The sequence below is a fragment of the Delphinus delphis genome, chromosome 9 (assembly GCF_949987515.2).
Source record: "Delphinus delphis chromosome 9, mDelDel1.2, whole genome shotgun sequence".
Lineage (NCBI taxonomy): Eukaryota > Metazoa > Chordata > Mammalia > Artiodactyla > Delphinidae > Delphinus > Delphinus delphis.
In genome coordinates this window covers 61139437-61156002 of record NC_082691.1, presented here as the reverse complement: position 1 = coordinate 61156002, position 16566 = coordinate 61139437, and the positions used below count along the sequence as shown (strand labels likewise).

The 16566-nt window shown below is 40.7% G+C and overlaps 1 protein-coding gene across 2 annotated transcripts in view; it reads left to right on the top strand.

Annotated features, from left to right (window-relative positions):
- The first annotated feature begins 11481 nt into the window (after positions 1-11481).
- Positions 11482-16566, top strand: part of SCRN1 (secernin 1) — a 61720-nt gene continuing 56635 nt past the window's right edge. For both annotated transcript variants that reach the window (XM_060020662.1, XM_060020661.1), the window contains exon 1: positions 11482-11637. The gene's annotated coding sequence lies outside the window, so the exon portion shown is untranslated. The remainder of the gene's footprint in view (positions 11638-16566) is intronic.

Below are 16566 nucleotides of genomic sequence, written 5' to 3'. Positions count from 1 at the left end.
TGGGAAAGAATTGGTTTTGTGAAAAATTCTTCAAGCCTCAATTTCCTCAGCAGCTTTATTGATTTTCTTAACTGTTACTCTAGGTTTTATGTTGAAATTAAGTGAGGAAAATGGACAGGTAATGAGAGGACAGGGGTATGGTGACATTTTGAATGTGTCTCTGGTTATTCACTCTGTTTAGATATATGTGTAAGGAAAGCTGTGGTGTGGTTTAAATTGTTTTGAAATAAGCATCAAACCTTGAACATTGAGGGCAATAGTTAATGGTGAATTTTTTGGTAGTGGAGAGGTGTATGTGGTGTTTTGCTTTGTTTGGGTGGTAATTATTATTGTTTTGGTTTAGGAGTTTATTGTGTGTCACAGGTGGACATTATGACGATTAATGCCTACTGAGTAAATTAGTGCTATAAAATACCTTATGTAATTAAGTGAACTTCTGGGTTGCCATAAAAATAACAGGAAACAATGATTTCTGATTCAGATGGGTGACTAGCCATTTGAATCTTTCCTTGTGGAAATGAATTTGTACCTCTTATCTTATTTGATATACGATATTGCTTACACCTGTAATGCTATTTAGATATCAGTATGCTGTCTCTCCACTGAATTGAGGATATGGGTGATTTCCCAGTGTTGTTTGGAAACTACAAGAGAAGAAGGAACTTGGTGAAATGTTATGGGAAAAAATAACATGTTCTCACCTCTTGTTAAAAAAGCAAATTGTCTGAATGAACCTAGAGATTATCATACTGAGACAGAGAAAGACAAATATTATATGATATCATTTATAAGTGGAATCTAAAAATAATAAGGATGAATCTACATACAAAACAGAAACAGCCTCACAGACATAGAAAACAAACTTGTGGTTACCAAAGGGGAAGGCAGGGAGGGATAAATTAGGAGTATGGGATTAACAGATACACACCACTACATACAAAACAGATAAACAAGGATTTACTGTATAGCACAGGGAACTATATTCACTATCTTGTAATAACCCTATAATGAAAAATGAAGAATCAGAAAAAATATATAACTAAATCACTTAGCTGTACACCTGAAACTAACACAATATTCTAAATCTATACTTCAATTAAAAAACAAAAGCAAATTGTCATTATAATAATAACTCTGGGAAAAAATAACAAGGGACTTATTTTCCAGAGATGCAAAACACTTGGGCGTAAGAGTTTTGTTTTGTCTTGGTTTTGTTTCTTACCCACTTTAGTTTGAATTGAAATCTAAAATGTCAATCATGAATATAAATTAATATGCCCATTTGAAAACATTAAAATTATAGTACTTCTATTTCTTAATATCTATAGCATTCTTTTTAGTAGGATTTGCATATTCCCTTTTAGGACAATGAAACCCATACATTCTTTCATATGGGTTTGGAGTCTTTATGTGAAGGTAAATTCTTTTCTCTCTTTAAAATATTATTTTGCCTCTGCTTTCAGCTTTGCCTCTGCAACCTCCCTCTCCTTGCTCCAGACTAATAGGAGAAAGAGACCTTAACAAACATTGGATTCATAGCTCAGTCTTCTTCAAATACAGTGAGAGGCATGCTTTGGTTCCTAAAGGCTACAGAAATGTAGTAGTGATTCAAATTTTGTGTACACTACAATCATGTGGGATATGTGTTAAAACTGCAGATTCCTAACCCTTTCCCCAGAAATTCTGATTAATTTGTGGATTGGGCTCATGAATCTGCATTTTAACCCACTTGATAGATGATACCGATGCAGGTGGTCTAAAAACCTTAATTTGAGAGACAATTAACTTCACTAATTCTCTGCCCTTGAATATACAGTCTCCTATGTTTTTCTCTTCTACGAATATTCTTTTCTGCATTCTGGAAAACATTGGGCATTGGGACAACTAATTGTGCCTAAAAATGAATATACAGTTAAAGGATAAGTTGTGTGTAGAAACCATTTTCCCCAGGGTTAGAAATTTTTTATGACTATGAATTCTTACAGCAGAAAGTTAGATGGTCAGTAAATCTATTTTGTGAACATCTTCTCTATGAGAAACGAGAAAAGAGCTCCAGACTTTCCCCCAATTATTCTTCTATATTATTTTTTCAGAATTATCTACAACCCACCCCTTTAGAAGAATATACAGTTGAGATTTAGAAAAAATGAAACTATTCTCTTAAAAATATAGAGATGTATATATGTGTATATATATATATATATATATAGGGCAAACTATATACTGTATATAAACTATAAACTGTATGTATAAAGTATGTGTATGTATATAGTATGTGTGTGTGTGTGTGTGTGTGTGTGTGTGTGTGTGTGTGTGTAGTTTTGTACCAAACATAGCCATTGAAATGCTCTCTCTAGTACATGATTTCCTCTCTCTGGAAACTTCTTTACTGTGGAAGAAGTCAAACTTCCTTTTTGTCAATTTGGGGTCTGTCATCCTCTACTTTGCTCAATTTTCTGTGTTTCACTTATAATTTAGGTAAAATTTCCTAGTAGTTCTCCACGTAAAACCAACAATAATCTTTTTTTTTTTACCCCTTTAGCTTGAGGGTTGCCAAGGGGTTAAGTGGCTCCTTTTGATATGCACAGATTATTTTTAGGGAAAGGATAAAAACTGTTGGAAGATTCCCAGAGATCTGCAACACGCAGCATGGTGTCTGTGGATTCCTTTGTTTACCAGTTCTTTGTGTCCCTGGACTGCTAATAAAGCCTCTGGCATAAAATGGATGCCTTTAGTGAGTATGAGTCAGCCAATAATTTACAAAGCCAATCTAAGTGCCTGTGATCTAGACTACCATCCATTTTATTTTATGATCTAAAAGCAAATGACATGAGATGTTAGCTAAGGTCTTATTTTAAAAATCCAGAGTAAAGTGAATGCTGTTCCCTTGGTCCCTAATAACAGGTAAATTATATTCCACTTGGGGATTTCTGGGAATTTACAAGTCCTTTTATTAATTTAGAATTCCAGGCGGCAGTAGGATAAAGATAATTTCCTCTTCGGTAAACAGTTACAGTAAAAACAATTCCATGCACAATGTAAATTGAGGTATTGAGGGATAGTTTTCATTATTATAAAGAATGAAGGAAGGGTAGGGAGATCCTTTGGGGCTTAGTTCCAATTTCTTATAGCATTTTCTCATTCATTTGTTGGACTTACTCTGTCAGAGTGCATTTTGTGTTAATATAACTCTGAGTTTAATTTTTACCTCTGGGTAGGAGAGTAGGACATTATAACATTCAACCATGTATTGTTGGTTCTTTGCCCTTGTGATCACGTCTCCTGGAATTGTTGTGCAGCTGTTTCGTGCAGTATATGTTCTCTTTGAGACATCCTAGATTTTTAAAAGTTGGTTCTTAAGTTAATAGCTAAATTTAATAAAATGGGTAATTATAATTGTGTAGAATAACCAAGAAGAGGAGTAGTACAAGTACGGGAGATTTGCCCTAAAATAAGAGACAGCATTTTACTTGTGGGAAAATAGGGAAGAACTTAAAGAGGATCTTGCAATGAAATTCTCATTTGAATGGCCAGATTTCCTCCCAGCAGAATTGTTCTCTCCAAGTTTTTCCTTGCACTATTTTGGCTACATTTTATAATATATAATCTTTTACAAAATGTCATGCCACGTACAGTAGTATTCCAGGTTTTCTGTTTTTGTTTTTGTTTTTTTTTTGCGGTACGCGGGCCTCTCACTGTTGTGGTCTCTCCCGCTGTGGAGCGCAGGCTCCGGATGTGCAGGCTCAGTGGCCATGGCTCACGGGCCCAGCCGCTCTGGGGCATGTGGGATCTTCCCGGACCGGGGCACGAACCCATGTCCCCTGCATCGGCAGGCGGACCCTCAACCACTGCGCCACCAGGGAAGCCCAGGTTTTCTGTTTCGAATCATAGTCTTTAAAGAAAATTAAAAACAGCCTACTAAAGTTAATTGATTCTCACATTAAGACTGAACAGTAAATCAACTCTACGCCCTGGAATTTTTTTCAAACATTTTACTACTATGGCAATAATTCTTTAAAACTATTAACTCTTTATCATTCACCTATCTCCCCTGAACTGGGCAATGTTGTTTGGTTTTCAAAAAAATTTTTTTTGACGTGGGGTATTTTATTTCATTTTTTATAAGAATTAATTTGTAGTACACTGATTTTTTTTTACAGTTCAATAAATCTTAGGACATTCACAGAGTTATGCATACATTACCACAATTTTAGAACATTTTCATCATCCCCAAAAGAAACCCCCATACCCATTGGCAGTTACTGCCCACTTTCCCCGCATCCCCTAAGCTACCAGTCTACATTCTCTACGTATTTGGCTATTCTGGAAATGTTCTAATAATTTTTAAAGCTCAATCCTTTCTTTATATTCAGGGTAAAGAGAAATCAATGATCTGATAAATTCATATCATGGTAAAATAATCTCTGCTTTTAATTTTTGTTTCAAAAAATATGAAAAGTGTGGGACTTCCCTGGTGGCGCAGTGGTTAAGAATCCGCCTGCCAATGCAGGGGACATGGTTTCAATCCCTGGTCCAGGAGGATCCCACATGCCGCGGAACAACTAGGCCCTTGTGCCACAACTACTGAGCCTGCGCTCTAGAGCTCGAGAGCCACAACTACTGAAGCCCACGACCCCTAGGGCCTGTGTGCTGCAACTACTGAGCCCAGGCGCTGCAACTACTGAAGCCCACGCGCCTAGAGCCTGTGCTCCGCAACAAGGGAAGCCACCGCAATGAGAAGCCCGCACACCACATTGAGGAGTAGCCCCCGCTCGCCACAACTAGAGAAAGCCTGCGTGCAGCAACGAAGACCCAGTGCAGCCAAAAATAAATTAAAAATATATATGAGAAGTGTTTTTTGAAATTCAAGTAGAACCAAACGCAGATTCCAGCTCTAAGGAATAAATCACTCTACATATGCAAAAAAGTCAAATCCTTTGCAAATGTAAGAGCTAGAACCAATGGTATAAGAGATTTATTAAGAATAGTAAAAACCTAGGACTTGGTTTATGATTAAGGTAGAAAGTCGGTGGAAAGGAGGGTAAAGAATAATCAAGAATTTAAAAACTAAAATATCTCTCTATGTCTAGATTATTCTCAATTCTCTGAAATTAATCCAACAAGAAACAAAATAATGCCAGTTTTTTGGTCTTTTATAGAACACAGAAGAGCACCCAAAACAAAATACTCTTTCTCTAGAGTCAGAAACTTCACACATTCTCTCAATAGGTGAAATCATTTTATAATCACTTATAGCATGAAGGAAGTCTTCCTTTAACTGAACCTAAAATTCCTACAGCAATTTAGACCAGACCTTGTTTTTTCTGAAGAATTGGAAAACGACTAATAGTAACTTCTGATAAAGTCATATATTATCTCAAGTGAGCAGTGGTGTTAAAATTGTCAACATAAAAAGCTCAACATTTACAATTCAAAATAAGCTTTCATCTATTAAAAGGTGGCCTCAGGTGTCACTAGAATATTAAAAGCAAGCCCTATTTTAAAACCGTACATAGCATAAGGTGAACCTTTTCTACACATGTAAACTAGGAAAACATATCAGCAAGAAAGAATTGGGTTGAAACTGCTAAGTCTGATCAGAGAATCTTCTAGTCTGCCCTTTGATGATCACAAGATGAAGTTTTAGCAATTGTCCTTTAAATTATCTGTACAGTTGGCTAAACGCATGAATGATTCCTAGAGGTGCAGCAATGAATGTAAAGCATATATGATAATTTGTTTCTGAAACCAGGTCCAGAATATTCATGAACTGTTATTTAAAATTAAATAGGAGCCACTCATTGAAACGACACATTTGAATAACTGAACTGATAAACCCATCACCTAATTATATGAGTAGGATTTTACACCTTTTTGCTAAAATACAGTTTATGGTTGTCTAAAGTACATACCTAAAGGACTTGATTGATCATTTAAATTTTAAAAATAATTTTTAAATAGATCTGAATACTTACAGTCTCTCAGTGTTGCCTATACTCAACATGCACAATAATTCTGTAAATTGTTTTAAGGGCATTTTAAAGGTTTGTTACCATGGTAACCAAATTCAGAAAACTAACCTCTTAAACATGGTTGTCATAGGATTAAGGCAGATGGCTGACTAATCTTGACTAGTGCTTTTCCTTCTCATTTTCCCATGGTTTCCTGTCAGCTCCCTTCTTTGGTTCTCATAAGATTACATACAAGGCAATTACAGAGGCTTTCTTGCCCATACATAAGTGTCTCATTCACATAATATTGTCTGTCATTCATCCCCATGAGAGTTGCCCAATGACAGATCCTTTTCCTCCTGCTATAATTACACACTAAAAGAAGTACTAAGTGGAAAATATCTCTATATGCAATGTGTTAAAGGCATTTCTCAATTACACATGTACTTCGGCTCCTCAAAATTACTGCATTGGGTTCTTTAGACAATAAATAACACTGGTTAGAAGAAAAGGCAAAATCATCATCAATGTATTTTTTTAAGTGGTCTAGGTTTGGGTAACCCTCGTTTATGATCATCTTTTAAACTTGTTTATATTTCCCAACATGCTAGATTAATGTATTTATCTATGCATAACTCTTATGTTACCCTGACAGCAACATACAATATATGCATATATTACTTCTATACTTAATTAATTTCCCTGCTTGCCCCTGACTTCTTGAGAGGCAGGACTGATATGCCTTTCTCACCTTTGTAGCAATAGTGCAATTCCTGATACAGGTGTCCAATAAATGTTTCTTGTTATATCAGTATGTTGAAGAAGTTCTATAAGTAAACTATGCATTTTCAGTTCCTAAGATAATGACTCTAGTTGTACCAGGACATTTGGTTCCTTAGGGGCATTAAGATTAGTGTTCCTTGCCTTCCACATCTGCCCATGAAGGAAGAATTGCTATAGGACTTGCTCTCCTATTGGGAACAACTAGAAAACTGGGCAAAATAGATGAAACAAATTTTGTCAGACATTGGACAACCAATGAGCAACTGGCAGAGCAGGACTGTGATTCTCAAGAGAAAGGAAACAAATGAGATAAGAGCTACAATTATCCCAGTTTTCTGCTTGGAGGCAATTCCTGAACTATACATGGTAAAAAGGAGGGAAACAAAACAGAGCCCAGTTCTCTTGTGGGGTTGAGGAAACAGAGATCAGAGTTCAGGGAGGTCAAAGCAGCTAGAATTTGTGGGGCAGAGCTCTGGATAAGAGAAAACTAAGCAGAAAAAAACTTCAGAAATTTGCATAAAGGTTTCCTTGAGTCATTGGGTGAATACCAATTGCTGCATGCATATGGTGAATCACCATAATGTTGGGCAAAGAATAACTCCTGAGGAAAGAACAACTACTGGGGAGCTGTGCACAAAAAAATTCCCAGAGCTTACACAAAACTGGGAATTGTCCAAGTTCCTACTAGCCAGAATCACCTTACTGATTACATGGAACATTCATTAGAACCCATATGTGAGTCATATCTTAGTAAAGAGCTAAAGTAGCCGTAGAGTTAAAGTTACCCTAGAGCTGTCGTGAACAGTTTATAAACAAGTCTCAAATGGGTGAAGCCGATTCTTAAGAACAAAGTTTACAACCTTTCTTTAAAAGAAATATTTTTAAAAATCCATTACTCAACAACATAAAATTCACTAAGTCTGATAGCCAATGAAAAATTATGAGAGAGACAAAGAAGCAGGAAATAAAACAACCAATAAAAGATTAAAAATAGACAGAAATGATAGAAGTAGCATACAAAGACTTTAAAACAGCTATTAAAATATAAATATGATCTGAGATTTAAAGGAAAATGTGTATGAGAAATGGATGGTATAAAAGAACCAAATAGAACTTAAAGAGATAAAGAATAAAATATCTGATATAAAACTTTCATCAACAGGCAGTGGCAGTTAATTCCTTTTACCATGCAGCTTTGCTTCACTCCATCTGGACTTTCCTGAAGCTGTGGGAGATGGTCAGGTCCAGATCTCGACCGGGCCAGGTGAGGTCTGTGGACCTGAGGCGTCCACTGTAAGGATGGAGAGGGACTGAGACAGTCCTCGGGCCAGGAGAACTGCAAAACCCCCTTTGAAAAAAATAAAAACAAACACAATGCTGCCACATTAAAAATGGTGGGAGAGGAGATTGGGGGGGGCACAAAAAAAAGAGAGGAAAAAAAACTTTAATTGACAGTATTAACCATTAGTAGATTAGATTAGAGACTGTAGAAGAAAAGATAAGAAGACTTTAAGAAATATCAAGAGAAATTCAAAATGAAGAGAGAAAAAAGAGTGGTGGGTGGGGAGGGAAAGAATAGATTCTCAGTGATCCGTGGGACAATATCAAGTGGTGTAATATATGTATAACTGGAGTCTCTGAACTTGGGAGGGATGGGGTACAATGGGTAAAATATTTAAAGATGTAATGGCCAAAATTTTTCCTAATTTGATGAAAACTATAAACGTACAGATCCAAGAAGCTTAGTTAGCCCCAATGGGATAGAAATAGGAAAAAAAAAACCCAAAACAGAACAAAGTGCATTATAATCATATTGCTCAAAATCTGTGTTATGGAGAAAACACTTAAAAGCAGCCATAGGAGAAAAAAGGACACACTACGTACAGGGGAAGAAATAATCAAACACAGACTCTTCTTCAGAAACTTTGCAAGTCTTGTGACAATGTCTTATGACAATAGAATGGTACTTTTAAAGTGCTGAAAGAAATGAAGCTCTCAACCAAAAATTATGTATCCAATAAAAATGTTTCAAGGGCTTCCCTGGTGGCGCAGTGGTTGAGAGTCCGCCTGCCAATGCAGGGGACACGGGGTCATGCCCCGGTCCGGGAAGATCCCACATGCCGCGGAGCAGCTAGGCCTGTGAGCCATGGCCGCTGAGCCTGCGCGTCTGGAGCCTGTGCTCCGCAACGGGAGAGGCCCGTGTATCGGAAAAAAAAAAAAAAAAGTTTCAAAAATGAAAGTGAAGTAATGACTTTTTCAGACAAAACTTGAAAGAGCTCATTATCATCTAACCTGCACCTACAACAAATGACAGCAATATCAATAAAGATGGGGTGGGGGATAGAAGTATCCTGCCGAAAGTGTTTTGCATTATATCTGAAATTATATTATTTGAAGGTAGACAGTGATAAGTTTAAGATGCATATTGTAAATCCTAGGGTAATCAACAAATAAAACAAGAAGTATGGCTAATAAACCAATAATGGGTATAAGATGGAATATGAAAAATACTCAATTCTTCAAAAAAAGGCAAGAGCAAAAAACACACAAAAAAAAACAAGAACAGGACAAATAGAAGTAGCAAGATGTTACATTTAAAACCCATCATATTGATAATTACATTAAATATAAAAGGTCTACACCAGAGTTTCTCAACCCCAATGCTACTGATATTTAGGAACAGATAATTCTTAGTTGTGGGGACTTGTACTTTGCACTGTAGGATGTATAACAGCATCCCTGGCCTCTATGTGCTAGATGCCAGTAGAGGCCTCCCTCACCTCTGCCATTGTGACAATAAAAATGTCTCCAGACATTGCCAAATGTCCCCTGGGGGCAAAACTGCTCCCGTTTAAGAGCCACTGATCTAAGAACTCCAATTAAAAGGCAAAGAGAAAAAAAAAAAAAAGGCAAAGAGTGTCTGACTGAATGAAAAGCAAGATCCAATTATATTCTGTCCAAACAAAGACAATCGAATATGAAGATAAAGGCTAAAAGTAAAAGGACAGTTTCCTTGGTTGGCCTTAAATGCACAGTCAGGTCCCTTTGTGCTCCAAGAGTCTATGACCACTACTGCTCTATCCTGCAGTAACTGCACTGATTCCCCCAGCCCTCTCCCACTATCCATTCACTCCTGGCAAACCACAAGCACAGGCATAACATTCAAAGATGTAAAAAAAGTCTCCTTCCTTGCCTTGCATTTAGTCACCCAGTTCTCCTCCCTGGTGGCATCTACTATTACAGTTTCTTAGGTATCCTTCCAAAGATAGTCCACGCATTTGCAAATGAGTACAGGCATATTTTTTCCCCCACAAATGATAACACATTTACACAATGTTTCTCACATGGCTTCCCCCACCCTTAGCATAGGTTGGAAATCTTTCATATCAGTACATAGAAATAGATCTTCCTCATTTTTTCAACAGCTGGATAGCATACCATTGTGCTGATGTGCTGTAATTTATTTGAACAGTTCTCTATTGATGGGCATACGCTTCTAATCTTTGCAAGCACAAATAATGTAGCAATGGATAACCTTGTACGCATATCATTTCACACCCGTGTTGGTATATCTGTAGGATAAATTCCAGAAATGGAATCTTTAGGTCAAAGACTATATATGTATTTGTTATTTGGGGAGATATTGCCGAGTTGTCCTCTACGGACTTTATAAAACTTTGATTTTTGCTAATCTGACAGGTGGAAATGCTACTTTGTATATGTATTCGATTTGCAGTTAAGTGAGCTTGAATATTTTTTCACGTGCCTAAGTGGTACTGCATTTTTTTTTCCCTTTATACTATCTCTTCATATCCTTTGAGATGGTCTTTTCTTATTAGTTTATAAAAGGTAAAGTCTGTGTTCCGGTAACAGACGGATGGTCATGTCCTGACCAATGACCTTGACGCCAGCATCAACACACCTGTCACCTGTCTCTGGATTTATTAACCCAGGTTTGGAATCTTGGCTTTGCTACTTGCTGCTTGGGCGAGTTGCTTAACCTCTTTGAGCTTTAGCGTCTAAGTATCGGGCATAGGGGTTTCCCTGGTGGCGCAGTGGTTGAGAGTCCGCCTGCCGATGCAGGGGACACGGGTTCGTGCCCTGCTCCGGGAAGATCCCACATGCCGCGGAGCGGCTGGGCCCGTGAGCCATGGCCGCTGAGCCTGCGCGTCCGGAGCCTGTGCTCCGCAGCGGGAGAGGCCACAACAGTGAGAGGCCCGCGTACCAAAAAAAAAAAAAAAAAAGTATCGGGCATAGGGTCTGGCTTGTCAACATGGCGCAGAACCGTACCTTTAAGCCCAGGCAAGGAGTTGGCTTGGACTTGTGAGTCAACAAAGTACCGGACACGTTTCTCCGCGGGGAAAGCTTGCTTAGGCACAGAGGCCCGCACGTAGCAACCCAGACGGCGGAGTCCGGGAGAGGCGCCGGAGAAAGCGGGACCTGGCTCCTTAAAGCCCGAGTTCTCCAGAAAGCCGCAACCCCGCTGTGACCAAGAAATAAAAATCGCGCAAAGAGCGAGCCACGTTCCTCGAGGAGATTCGTCTTCTCAGCCGCCTTTTCTGCTCCCAGGCGCCCCGCCGGGCCAGGCAGAGCGCGGGCGCGGCGCGGCGCGGCGCGGCCCGGGTCCGGCGTGCAGCGGGGGCGGAGGCGGAGGCGGAGGCGGAGGCGGAGGCGGAGGCGGGGGCGGGCCCCGCGGTCACGTGAGCCCGGCCAGCTGTTAGCTGGGGGCGGCGGGCAAGAGCGCGGGGAGTCTGGGGAGGGGGAAGCGCCCGACGGCCGCCTCCGCCACTGCAACTGCAGCCCTCGATGTCGCCACAGTGATCTCAGGCGCGGCACCACCCGCACCCTCGCCGGCCTCAGCATCAGCACCGCAGAGCCGAGCCCGGAGCCCGCAGCCCCTCAGGTGAGCTGTGACGGGCACCCCTGGGAGTGCAGGGAATCTGCGGCTGCTTCCCTCGGCGGGTTTCACCCGGATCCGCCATCGCCGTCACCTGTGCCTCGTCGCCTCCAGCTGTCCCTCCAAACCCGCGGGTGGGAATCCCGCGGATGCTGGCTTGGGCTGTCTGGGGTCTCTAGGGGATCAGGAGAGAGGGGGCCTCAGCCCGGGGTTGAGGTGGGGGACTCCGGCTACAGGCTGCGGGGGCGCAGGAGAGGGCTGCCCCACCCCAGGGCGCGGGCGCCGCAGCCTGGTTGGAACCTGTCCCCGCTCTCCATCCCCCAACCCCATCCTTCCCACCACCTCTTTTGAACTCTCCTCACTCCCCCAGGCCGCTTCTCCTGTGTTTCCATTGCTTGGTATCTCAGTTGCTGGCCCGCTGGGGTGTGTGCTCAGTACGGCCTCCGCCCTCCCCCCCAGACCGCTCCGGGGGTTCCCGGCTCGTACGGGCACACAGCTGGTGGCGGAGCGGGCCAGGCACCTAACCCGTCGCACCTGCCGCGCGGGCGGGCTCGCGGGAACATGGCTGCCTGGCGGGCCTGCTGCCCTTGGCCCGGCTCTGCCCCCGCGTCCGCCGGTTCTGCGGTTGCGGTTGCCGTTGCCGAGTCGTGTCCGGAGGACTACCCTCCCCCTAAGGGCAAACGCGTCGGCTCTTGCTGTTGTCTGCGAGGGCCGAAGGACTTGACATAACACCGCCCTCCTCCTCAAGCCACACCCGGGGCGGATCTTGGGGATGGGGGGGTGTCGGGGCAAGTTAAGGCGGTGGCGCCGGGGCACTTATTGGTAAAAGGCACTCGTATTTCTGAGATGATTATCCACTTCAGTTTGCCTTTGCGCCCTCGGTTCGCTTGTCTGTCTGGGCGCGGATTATTGGGCTACATCACTTGTGAGGTCTGAGACGAGTGTGATCTGCAAAGCAGGAGGGACACTTGAACTTTAGAGAATTGACGAGAACTAAGATTTAGGGGTTAAAAATGTCCATTCAACTCAAATGCAGAAGCAGTCATTTGCTGTGGCTCCAAACTGTCTTGGTAGTGTTCTGTTAAATAATACGGTCTTTCTGGATTTGCTGTTTAATTCTGGCTTGCAGGTGTCTTGGATTGCGCTTGTAGTCCAGCTTCCCGATGTGTGTGTGTGCGTGTGTGCGTGTGTGCGTGTGTGCCTACTGTGCTCCAAGCCTGACTAGAAGATGCATCAGTTGCAGAGGAAACCTATGTTAATTCAAAATGGCAGCATGAAAAATCAGGCCAGGCGGAAGCAACACAGACCAGAACTAACATCAGCTGCCCCCTGACTGAAGCATTGATGGAGGAATCTACGGGAGGGAAGGCCCTCCTGGGTATCGCTGCAGCCGGCCCTAAGGGATAGGAAGAGATTCTTGTAGCAGGCTAGATTTTAGGGTGCAGCAAGGTTCTGGGGAGGTTATGTGGGAAGTTTGGGGAGTTGTAATTATCTTCAGGTGCAAAGACCTGATTAAAACTCTCTGTGATTTTGATCTGATTTTCTACAGGCTTCTCTAAAGTTGATGTATCTGGCTGCCAATATCTGTTTGATAACTTCTGTGCTGTTTTGTACCTATAAGTGGCTCTTAAAAGAGATGAGTGTCTGGTATAAACATCATCCAAGAACAGTACATATAACAAATACCAGGTTCTTAGAGCAAGTTTCATTGGAAGAACTGATTTAACATCACGAGCAAGCACTCAGGCACCAGAGGATGGTAAATTCTTGAAAGGTGACTCATTTTAGGATTTTTTTTTTTAACAGCTTTTTTTTTTCCCATTTCACTGCTGTGCTGCCAGCCATCTTCTCTTTTAGCAAGGAGGAGATGCATGAGGAGGCAAATGTTTCAGGGATAATGGGATGGAGGGAGATTAGTGCAAAGGTCAGGAATGGTGAGCTGGAAGCAGCCTGAGAAAGCGCTGTGCTGTCAACCCCTCTTTACAGCCTGGGAGGCTGAATCCAGCGGGGTGAATGGACTGCACCCAAGGTCATATAGCTGGTTGGCAGCTGGCAGTGAGAACTAATATCCAGGTGTCGTAACTCCCCATTTTAGGGTTCCACATGCCGCCTATCAAAGCCTGGGGGAAAAGAGCAAACCTATCATTATTAGCATGGCAAACACTTCATGAAACCAAACTTTAACATGATTTAAAAATCTGTACTATTTAAAGTAAGTGCTCACACCTTAGTTTCCTAACTTAAGCCCATTTAACTTCTTAAGCTGTGTCCACCTCATTTTCCAGGGACTAGACTGCTTCTATATTTAAGCACCCAAACCATAATTTTATGGTTTTTACATTTTATAATATGTCAGAATCTTTGAGGTGAGAAGTGCATTCTTTGATTAAAAAATTAGTTGCTTGTATTGCTTGTCTGGTTTTGTAAAGAAACCAAGGTGGGACATATAATAGCTTTTGGATATATCTAAGTTTAAGTAATAGTAAATAACAAACCTATTTTAAAATAACTTTGAAGCAGCACTGAAGACAGTCTTTTTCTAGAATTTGAATTTGAGTTCTCTGAGTCATATACCAGTGTCCCTAGTTCTACTAAAGCAGAACTAGAGATTGTGTGTGGGTTAGTAAATATTTGTGCAGAGGTGGTGAGAGCAGGGGAAATATTTCTTCTGAGCATTCTGTACCGTCAAGCCAGTGATCTGCAGAAGGTGAAGGTGGGCGCGCTACAGGGAACTGAGAGAATAATTGATGATGGTGAAGCAGATAGGAACTAGGTATGGATTGACAGATAATGTGGAAGTGAAGACAGATGCTGATGCCACGTGTGCCATTAAAACAATAACTTGCATTATTGTTTGTGCAATTGTTGAGCACAAATTTGTTGAGCACAAATATTGTTGAGCATGAATGTGAAGGTTCATTCATTGAAATTCTCCCAGTATGTCAAAGATACTTAAAATCACAAGTTTTAAAAAAAAGTAAACACGTGCAATCTGTGTTTGTTGGAAAACAATAAAAAATACAGATAAGCCAAGATTATTTTTAAAAAGCCACCCATGATCCTTTTATTCAGCAATAATCATTCGTTCTGAAAGTTTGGGTATTTTCCTTGGAGTGAGAGCCCAGGCTTGTGCTGTCTAATTCAGTAGCCACTAGCCACAGGCCACATGCTATTGAGCACTTGAAACATGGAGGGTCTGAATTGTGATGTGTTGTGAATGTAAAATATACATCAGATTTCAAACATTTATAGGAAAAGGAATTTAAAACACTTCACTAATAATTTTATTTATTTATCTTTATTAAAGTATAGTTGATTTATAGTATTATGTTACTGTCAGGTATACAACATAGTGATTCAAAATTTTATAGATTATACTCCATTTTAAGTTATTATAAAAGAATGGCTATGTCCCCTGTGTTGTACAATATATCCTTGTAGGTTATTTTTTAATACATAGTAGTCTGTACCTCTTAATCCCCGTACCCTTATCTGGTTCTTCCTTCCTTCGCTCTCCCCACTGGTAACCACTAGTTTGTTCTCTATATCTGTGAGTCTCTTTCTGTTTTGTTATACTCATTTGTTTGTTTTATTTTTTAGATTCTCATGTAAGTGATAACATACAGTATCTGTCTTTGTCTGTCTAACTTATTTCACTAAGCATAATACCCTCTAGGTTCATCCGTATTGTTGCAAATGGCAGGATTTCAATGAACAGATACAGTTCATTAATGACTTTTACGTTGATTATGCAGGCATACCTTGGAGATAATGCGAGTTGGGTTCCAGACCACTGCAATAAAGCAAATATCAAAATAAAGCAAGTCACATGAATTATTTGGTTTCCCAGGGCATATAAAACTTAGGTTTATAGTGTAGTTTGTTAAGTGTGTAATAGCATTATGTGTAAAAAGATGTATGTACCTTAATTTAAAAATACTTTATTGCTAAAAAATGCTAACTATCGTGTGAGCCTTCACACGATAGAGTGAGTTCTCTTTTCTCTATGCTAACATCAAAGAACACTGATCACAGATCACCATGACAAATATAACAATAATGAAAAACCTTGAACTATTGTGAGAATTGCCAAAATGTGACACAGACAGGAAGTGAGCAAATGCTATTGGGAAAATGGCGCCCATAGTCTTGCTTCACTCAGGGTTGCCACAAATCTTCAATTTGTAAAAAATGCAATTATCTGTGAAGCACGATAAAGCAAAGCACAATTAAATGAGGTATGCCTTTATTTTGAATTAATATTTTGGATATATTGGATTTAAACAAAATATGTTATTTAAAGTAATTTCACCAGTTTCCCTTTACTTTTTTAGATGTGGGTCCTGGAAAACATAAAATTATATATGTAATTCACATCTGTCTTCCATTATATTTCTATTGGGCTGCATCGGTCTAGGTCATTAGCAGAAAGTGGAGGTTGGTTGAGGTGTGTGATACTGTTCATAGAAATGGATGTGGGAGGTGAGGGAAGTTTGAATAGACACTGGAGGGGAGGCGATGGGGTGAGTGGAGAATGACTGACGTGATGTACATGTCAATCACACCCACCTGTCCTCTCTTCCCCAGAAACTCCCAGCATCCTCAGGGCCTCCACCCAGTCTGGGAGAGCAATGAACTGAACTGGGTGGGTGACTGAAAGGGGAGGAAGTTGGGGGCCTCCCAGCTTGAGCCTCACTGGAAGCAGAGTGAGGGAACTTGATATGGTTAATGTTCCCTTCTCCTTCTCTTCTTAATGGTTATATATTTAACCTAAATCTCCCAGTGCTTAATCTACTACCCTAAAGTGAGCCAGGTGTTCTTGAAGGCTCCCATAAGCATTTCTGATCATCGTTTTAAGTTGTATTATTGCCCTCCTCTCTTGGTTGTATACAGGAGTGCCTCTTCTTCTAGTTGATGAAGACCTTGAGAAGATCT